Raw genomic sequence first — 9,235 nt, forward strand, 5'->3', positions numbered from 1 at the left:
TAATAACTAAAGTTCCGTTGGTGAATAATGTAAACTCACTACAGTTTTTAGCGCTTCGATAGCTAATCTACTGACAGATATAAGTAAGAACTTTACGCTACTTTATATTAGAAACGGCAACAGCGGAGGATGAATGTCCCATAACAAGAAAGTAGAGAAAAAGAAGAAGTTTATGACTACGGTGTCGGCACGAACTACAAAGGCAGACGCGCACACATTTTCAGGACTTATGGAGATCCCAAATCCATATCAACAGGCACCAGAAGCTAAGAAAACTTGGTTTTCGATAATACTGCGACACAAAACGCCAGATAATATGTCTGCTAATAGGTGCTTGTGGAGGTTGCCCTCCAGTGGGTTCTTCAGACTACCAGGTATTGACATGAGAGTCCAGTTTAGATGCACAATGACGTTTTATTTTTCCAAATATAGTATTTTTGTGTCTTTTCAGCAATTGTCTTTGTCTCTCGTTCTCGCTCCGACTCTCCTTCAGCTCCAACTCCCACTCCAACACCTCTCTCCTCCCGGTTGCTGTCTTTTAACAGAGCGACAGGTGATTAGATGACAAGGTCATGGTGGGCCTTCTACGCACCTGTCGCTGATTTCGAAGCCGGTCCTGGCACACCCTGCTTCGCTGCAGGCCCGCAGGCCACGCCCCCCTCCACAGTGCTATTTTGCGGTCCTTATATACACACCATAATAATACTTGTATGTTTAATGCGGCGACAATCCATCAAGCGGTGCGGCTTCATAGCTCACCAAAGCCGTACTAAAAACATTTTGACAGATTTTTGAGCGCCGTGTGTAATGTTCTGTATTCTTAATGGAACATTTAAAGTTTTTGGTGTTGTTTACTGCCATCATATTGCAATCATGGCCTAGTGGTTAGAGTGTCCGCCCTGAGATCGGTAGGTTGTGGGTTCAAACCCCGGCCGAGTCATACCAAAGACTGTAAAAATGGGACCCATTGCCTCCCTGCTTGGCACTCAGCATCAAGGGTTGGAATTGGGGGTTGAATCACCAAAAATGATTCCCGGGCGCGGCACCGCTGCTGCCCACTGCTCCCCTCACCTCCCAGGGGGTGATCAAGGGGATGGGTCAAATGCAGAGGACAAATTTCACCACACCTAGTGTGTGTGTGACAATCATTGGTACTTTAACTTTAACTACATATATGTCTTATGTACAGGGTGACACAAAAAAAGCGTTCATTACCTAAACTTGAATAACTTTTGAAATAATTAATCAATTATTATTATTTTTCAGATTTTCAAAGAAAAATTAATGTTCTAAAAGTTTAGAAAATGTCAACTTCGAGATGCCATGGACTACTGAACAAAAGACATTTATAGTTGGGGCCTATTTTCGGCTGAATTCTATCCATGCGGCTCAATTGCAATTCAAAGAACGGTTTGGATGTCGTGAATTTCCTGCCCACACAATGATCTACAGATGGGTCAACAAGTTCCGAACCCATGGGACTGTTAATAACCTCAATCGTAAAGATACTAACGGACAATCACACTCTGGACGACCGAAATCATCAAGGACACCACAGAACGTTGATGCATGTATGACTGCCATCTACTGGCCACACTTATCATCAGTGTTGGGTTAGTTACTGAAAAACAGTAACTAGTTACAGTTACTAGTTACTTTATTTCAAAAGTAACTCAGTTACTAACTCAGTTACTTACACCAAAAAGTAATGCGTTACTGTGAAAAGTAACTATTTAGTTACTTCTTCTACTTTTTTTTTTTTTAAAGCTCCCATTAATGCCCTTTTAGCCTTCATTTTAGTACTGTTATTGCACTGGAGAATAATACAATCTGTTGATCAACTTGACATACATTTGCATCACTCAACTCTGCTAAGCAATGTGCTCTACATACAACACACAAAGACAAAGATATGTTTCAAAGGGCCAATTTATTTCAGGCCAGAACAAATTGACAAAACTATTTTAAATAGCTGCAACATAACATACATAAGTAACAAACAGCATAATAACACTAACACTAACCACGTTAAACCCAGATTCCGAACTAATAAAGGTCTTAACTCATTCTCTTTCTATGCCACTTCAATATGGAATGCACTCCCAACAGGTGTAAAAGAAAGGGCATCTCTATCCTCCTTCAAAACCGCACTAAAAGAACATTTCCAGGCAACTACAACCCTAAACTAACACCCTCCCTTCCACATAATACCTCTTCGGATTGTAAATAATCAAATGTAGACACTTTTTCTTATACTTTCTGATCTCTCTCTCTGTGTCCACTACTTGCTGTACATATCCTACCAAGTCAGTCCTACACTGTTTCAATGTCCATTTCTCTGATGATGCAATTGTTGATGACTGAAGTGTTGATACCAACCAAACCTAACCCCCCCCCCCTCCATATCCCACACCCCGGATTGTAAATAATGTAAATAATTCAATGTATATACCCTGATGATTATCTTGTGTGATGACTGTATTATGATGTTAGTATATATTTGATAGTATATATCTGTATCTGGACCCCGACTTAAACAAGTTAAAAAACTTATTTGGGTGTTACCATTTAGTGGTCAATTGTACGGAATATGTACTGTACTGTGCAATCTACTAATAAAAGTTTCAATCAATCAATCAATCAATCAACAACGTAGCTGTAAAGCTGGCTTCACCTAAGGAAGGCACACGTGACATACACAGAGCCTAACCAGGCAGATTTGAATTGTTGTTTTGGGCAGTAGACAGGATCTTTGATCCAAGACACAACTTACATTTAACTAAAATGTTCTTTTCTTTGTGCTCGACAAAAGAAAAGAAGTGAGAATATCTCATACTTGCCAACCCTCCCGAATTTCACTGCCTCTCCCTGGGACAACCATTCTCCAAATTTCTGCCGATTTCCAGCCGGACTTAAGGCACGCCCCCTCCCGGTCTGTGCGGATCTGAGTGGGGACAGCCTGTCGTCACGTCCGCTTGGCCAACCAAAAAGTAACCACAGAACACTATACCGTATAGTCGTATAGTGTTCTGTGGTTACTTTTTTGTTGGCCAACGGTTGTATTGCGCACCCCCCTCCCCTTCCCACACTCAGACACACAGTCACACACACACACAGAGAACGCAGAGGAAGAATCAGAAGCACGTCTCTGCTTCGCTGGAATAAAGCACACTCAGATCCTCAGTTTCTAGCCGATACTACATAAAAAATAACGTAAAATAACGCAGTAACGCATCATGTAGTAACGGTAACTGAGTTATTGAATATAAAAAAATAACGCGTTAGATTACTAGTTACCGCCGAAACTAACGGCGTTACAGTTAGTCCCAACACTGCTTATCATTATTACGCCATGTACCAAATACAATTGCTTTGAGGTCAGTAGGCACAACCAGAATCATGCCGTACATTAGGCACACCGGGTTATAAGGCGCACTGTCGATTTTTGAGAAAATGAAAGGATTTTAAAGGCCTACTGAAATGCGATTTTCTTATTTAAAACGGGGATAGCATGTCCATTCTATGTGTCATACGTGATCATTTCGCGATATTGCCATATTTTTGCTGAAAGGATTTAGTAGAGAACATCGACGATGAAGTTCGCAACTTATGGTCGCTGATAAAAAAGCCTTGCCTGTACGGGAAGTAGCAGACGAGTAGCGTGAGGTCACAGGTTGTGGAGCTCCTCACATCTGCACATTGTTTACAATCATGGCCACCAGCAGCGAGAGCGATTCGGACCGATAAAGCGACAATTTCCCCATTAATTTGAGCGAGGATGAAAGATTTGTGGATGAGGAAAGTGAGAGTGAAGAACTAGAGGGCAGTGGGAGCGATTCAGATAGGGAAGATGCTGTGAGAGGCGGGTGGGACCTGATATTCAGCTGGGAATGACTAAAACAGTAAATAAACACAAGACATATATATACTCTATTAGCCACAACACAACCAGGCTTATATTTAATATGCCACAAATTAATCCCGCATAACAAACACCTCCCCCCTCCCGTCCATATAACCCGCCAATACAACTCAAACACCTGCACAACACACTCAATCCCACAGCCCAAAGTACCGTTCACCTCCCCAAAGTTCATACAGCACATATATTTCCCCAAAGTCCCCAAAGTTACGTACGTGACATGCACATAGCGGCACGCACGTACGGGCAAGCGATCAAATGTTTGGAAGCCGCAGCTGCATGCGTACTCACGGTACCATGTCTGCGTATCCAACTCAAAGTCCTCCTGGTAAGAGTCTCTGTTGTCCCAGTTCTCCACAGGCCAATGGTAAAGCTTGACTGTCATCTTCCGGGAATGTAAACAATGAAACACCGGCTGTGTTTGTGTTGTTGCTGCAGTCGGCCGCAATACACCGCTTCCCACCTACAGCTTTCTTCTTTGCTGTCTTCATTGTTCATTGAACAAATTGCAAAAGATTCACCAACACAGATGTCCAGAATACTGTGGAATTTTGCGATGAAAACAGACGAGTTAATAGCTGGCCACCATGCTGTCCCAAAATGTCCTCCACAATCCGTGACGTCACGCGCTGACGTCATCATACCGAGACGTTTTCAGCAGGATATTTCGCGCAAAATTTAAAATTCGTATCGGTTATAGGCATGTGTTGCAATGTTAAGATTTCATCATTGATGTATAAACTATCAGACTGCGTGGTCGGTAGTAGTGGGTTTTAGTAGGCTTTTAAGTGCGCCTTATAGTCCGGAAAATACGTTTTATTTTTTTTATTTTTTTTGATGAAAACCGATGCAAAACAAACCAGAATGGGGCATAGAAAGTTGCAAATGATAGCATATTGATAAAGAAGGTGAGAAACGTCGCCAACTAGAGTATGTTCTTTTTAAAACATATAAAGGTTTGCATACATTTTTTTTCTTACGAGTACTGCATCTTAAGTTCATTTAGATTTTCAGTCCCAACTCATTTTCTTTTTCTGTAAAGGATCAAATCAATCAATCAATCAATCAATCAATCAATCTTTATTTATATAGCCCTAAATCACAAGTGTCTCAAAGGGCTGCACAAGCCACAACGACATCCTCGGTACAAAGCCCACATACGGGCAAGGAAAAACTCACCCCAGTGGGACGTCGATGTGAATGACTATGAGAAACCTTGGAGAGGACCGCATATGTGGGTAACCCCCCCCCCCCTCTAGGGGAGACCGAAAGCAATGGATGTCGAGTGGGTCTGACATAATATTGTGAGAGTCCAGTCCATAGTGGATCCAACATAATAGTAAGAGTCCAGTCCATAGTGGGGCCAGCAGGACACCATCCCGAGCGGAGACGGGTCAGCAGCGTAGAGATGTTCCCAGCCGATGCACAGGCGTGCGGTCCACCCCGGGTCCCGACTCTGGACAGCCAGCACTTCATCCATGGCCACCGGACCTGTGCCCCCCCCCCCCTCCCCTCAAGGAAAAGGGGAGCAGAGGAGAAAAGAAAAGAAACGGCAGATCAACTGGTCTAACAGGGGGGCTATTTAAAGGCTAGAGTATACAAATGAGTTTTAAGATGGGACTTAAATGCTTCTACTGAGGTAGCATCTCTAATTGTTACCGGGAGGGCATTCCATAGTACTGGAGCCCGAATAGAAAACGCTCTATAGCCCGCAGACTTTTTTTGGGCTCTGGGAATCACTAATAAGCCGGAGTTCTTTGAACGCAGATTTCTTGCCGGGACATATGGTACAATGCAATCGACAAGATAGGACGGAGCTAGACCGTGTAGTATTTTATACGTAAGTAGTAAAACCTTAAAGTCACTTCTTAAGTGCACAGGAAGCCAGTGCAGGTGAGCCAGTATAGGCGTAATATGATCAAACTTTCTTGTTCTTGTCAAAAGTCTAGCAGCAACAAAGTATAATTTGCCAATCTGTGTACAATCCTACTTATTAAGAGCGCACTGTTCTCACAGACGCACTTCCAGCGGCAGCCGCCGCATTTATGAGAAGGTCCATGTACTCGCACATCCTGTCACATGCATGCAAATAAGGCCACAGTGTGTCGCAGGTTTAATGGCGCATTGTGCGGGTGTCAGCCAGAAGGCGCCGTGTGTAACTGTTTCTGTCGTGGCTGACAATTTGATAGCTTTTCACACTCGCGCGTTGCCAAGGCCTTCCCCATTTTTTTTTCATTTTTTTTTTTTTTTTTACATCCCCCTCCACTTCCCCATTTCCGCACTAAAGCCAACGGAGGTTTACAAATATGGAGCCCTAATCCCCGGGCCTCAGACAGCGGGGCCTGCTGTGTGGCGCTCAACAAATGGCCGAGTGTTCCGCGCAGAAATGAGTTCAGGGAGGCCTGTGTGTGTGCTCAGTGTGTTGATATAGGTGCTGATACAAAGAATCTAACTTTTGAGGACCTCTGTGGTTTAAAGACACACTCGTGATAATGCGCATTTAGATAATACTATGCCATAAATTAGTGTACCAACATGCGGAGTGAAATGTTTTCAAATGTATAGGAAACATTTTTTACAAAGTACAAGGAGAATGATCACTCATTGGAGCATTCACACATATGGTTTTCTATAGGGATGTCCGATAATGGCTTTTTGCCGATATTCGCTTTTTTCTGATATTGTTCGACTCTTTAAAGGGGAACATTATCACCAGACTTATGTAAGCGTCAATATATACCTTGATGTTGCAGATAAAAGACCATATATTTTTTTAACCGATTTCCGAACTCTAAATGGGTGAATTTTGGCGAATTAAACGCCTTTCTAATATTCGTTCTCGGAGCGATGACGTCACAACGTGGCGTCACATCGGGAAGCAAATCCGCCATTTTCTCAAACACCGAGTCAAATCAGCTCTGTTATTTTCCGTTTTTTCGACTGTTTTCCGTACCTTGGAGACATCATGCCTCGTCGGTGTGTTGTTCGGAGGGTGTAACAACACGAACAGGGACGGATTCAAGTTGCACCAGTGGCCCAAAGATGCGAAAGTGGCAAGAAATTGGACGTTTGTTCCGCACACTTTACCGACGAAAGCTATGCTACGACAGAGATGGCAAGAATGTGTGGATATCCTGCGACACTCAAAGCAGATGCATTTCCAACGATAAAGTCAAAGAAATCTGCCGCCAGACCCCCATTGAATCTGCCGGAGTGTGTGAGCAATTCAGGGACAAAGGACCTCGGTAGCAAGGCAAGCAATGGCGGCAGTTTGTTCCCGCAGACGAGCGAGCTAAACCCCCTATCGACCCTAGCTTCCCTGGCCTGCTGACATCAACTCCAAAACTGGACAGATCAGCTTTCAGGAAAAGATAGCGGATGAGGGTATGTCCACAGAATATATTAATTGATGAAAATTGGGCTGTCTGCACTCTCAAAGTGCATGTTGTTGCCAAATGTGTTTCATATGCTGTAAACCTAGTTCATAGTTGTTAGTTTCCTTTAATGCCAAACAAACACATACCAATCGTTGGTTAGAAGGCGATCGCCGAATTCGTCCTCGCTTTCTCCCGTGTCGGTCGCTGTCGTGTCGTTTTCGTCGGTTTCGCTTGCATACGGTTCAAACCGATATGGCTCAATAGCTTCAGTTTCTTCTTCAATTTCGTTTTCGCTACCTGCCTCCACACTACAACCATCCGTTTCAATACATGCGTAATCTGTTGAATCGCTTAAGCCGCTGAAATCCGAGTCTGAATCCGAGCTAATGTCGCTATAGCTTGCTGTTCTTTCCGCCATGTTTGTTTGTGTTGGCTTCACTATGTGACGTCACAGGAAAATGGACGGGTGTATATAACGATGGTTAAAATCAGGCACTTTGAAGCTTTTTTTTAGGGATATTGCGTGATGGGTAAAATTTTGAAAAAAACTTTGAAAAATATAATGAGCCACTGGGAACTGATTTTTAATGGTTTTAACCATTCTGAAATTGTGATAATGTTCCCCTTTAATTACCGTTACCGATATCAACCGATAAATACAGTCGTGGAATTAACACATTATTATGCCTAATTTAGACAACCAGGTATGGTGAAGATAAGGTCCTTTTTTTTAAAAGTTAATAAAATAAAATAAGATAAATAAATTAAAAACATTTTCTTGAATAAAAAAAGAAAGTAAAACAATATAAAAACAGTTACATATAAACTAGTAATTAATGAAAATGAGTCAAATTAACTGTTAAAGGTTAGTACTATTAGTGGACCAGCAGCACGCACAATCATGTGTGCTTACGGACTGTATCCCTTGCAGACTGTATTGATATATATTGATATATAATGTAGGAACCAGAATATTAATAACAGAAAGAAACAACCCTTTTTCCGTCCTTGCACGCTACACCGCTACAACAAAGATGACGGAGAAAAGACGCTGTCGAAGGTAAGCCATGTAAATAAGACCGCCCACAAAACGGAGCATCCTGAAGTGACTGTCAGAAAGCGGCTTGAAGATGATCTGTAAAACATAATTTATGCAACATTTTGACCCAAGAACCACCATTATATGGAAGTGTTTTACATTTAGAAAAAATAATACTAATATGACTCCTTTATTGCGCCCTATAATCCGGTGCGCCTTATGTATGAAAATAGACCTGCGACCCGCTCATCGGCAGAGCACCTTATAATCTGATGCGCCCTATGGTCCGGAAAATGTGGTATATCGTTTTTTAAACTCCAAAATAATTAAGTCAAGGCTGAAATAAAAGGGTTGCAAGCAACGATTATTTTAATAGTCGACTAGTCGGCGATCATTTTTTCCATCAGTCACAAGTCAAAGTCTGACTTTGACGTTAAGTCCGCCATTATTTTTTTTATTTTTTTTTTATTTTATTTTTTTTTTCTGGGTTGATGCACTAGTTGAAAGTGTATCGTGTGTTTTTTTCTATGTTGATTTAATTTAAAAAAAAATTAAAAAAATAAAAAATAAAAAAATAAAAATAAAATCAAAAAGAAAAAAAAAAGAAAATAAAATAAAAAAGAAAAAATAAATAAATAAAAAAAAGAAAAAAAAAGTCCGCCATTATTTTGGAAACCTATTACAGTGAACTAAACAGTAACAAAACTGTTATAAACATAAATGACTGAGAAACTAATGGTTTTACTTTATTCCACAAACTATGTAACCACGATGAAAAATACATCTACAGACTTAAAGTGCAGGATGTTGCCGATACCAACCGAAATTTTACTGGGTATTGGAACGGGAAGAAAACCTGTGGAATTGCACATCTCTAGTAAACATGAACATTCATGG

The sequence above is a fragment of the Nerophis lumbriciformis genome, linkage group LG06, assembly GCF_033978685.3.
Source record: "Nerophis lumbriciformis linkage group LG06, RoL_Nlum_v2.1, whole genome shotgun sequence".
Classification (NCBI taxonomy): Eukaryota; Metazoa; Chordata; class Actinopteri; order Syngnathiformes; family Syngnathidae; genus Nerophis; species Nerophis lumbriciformis.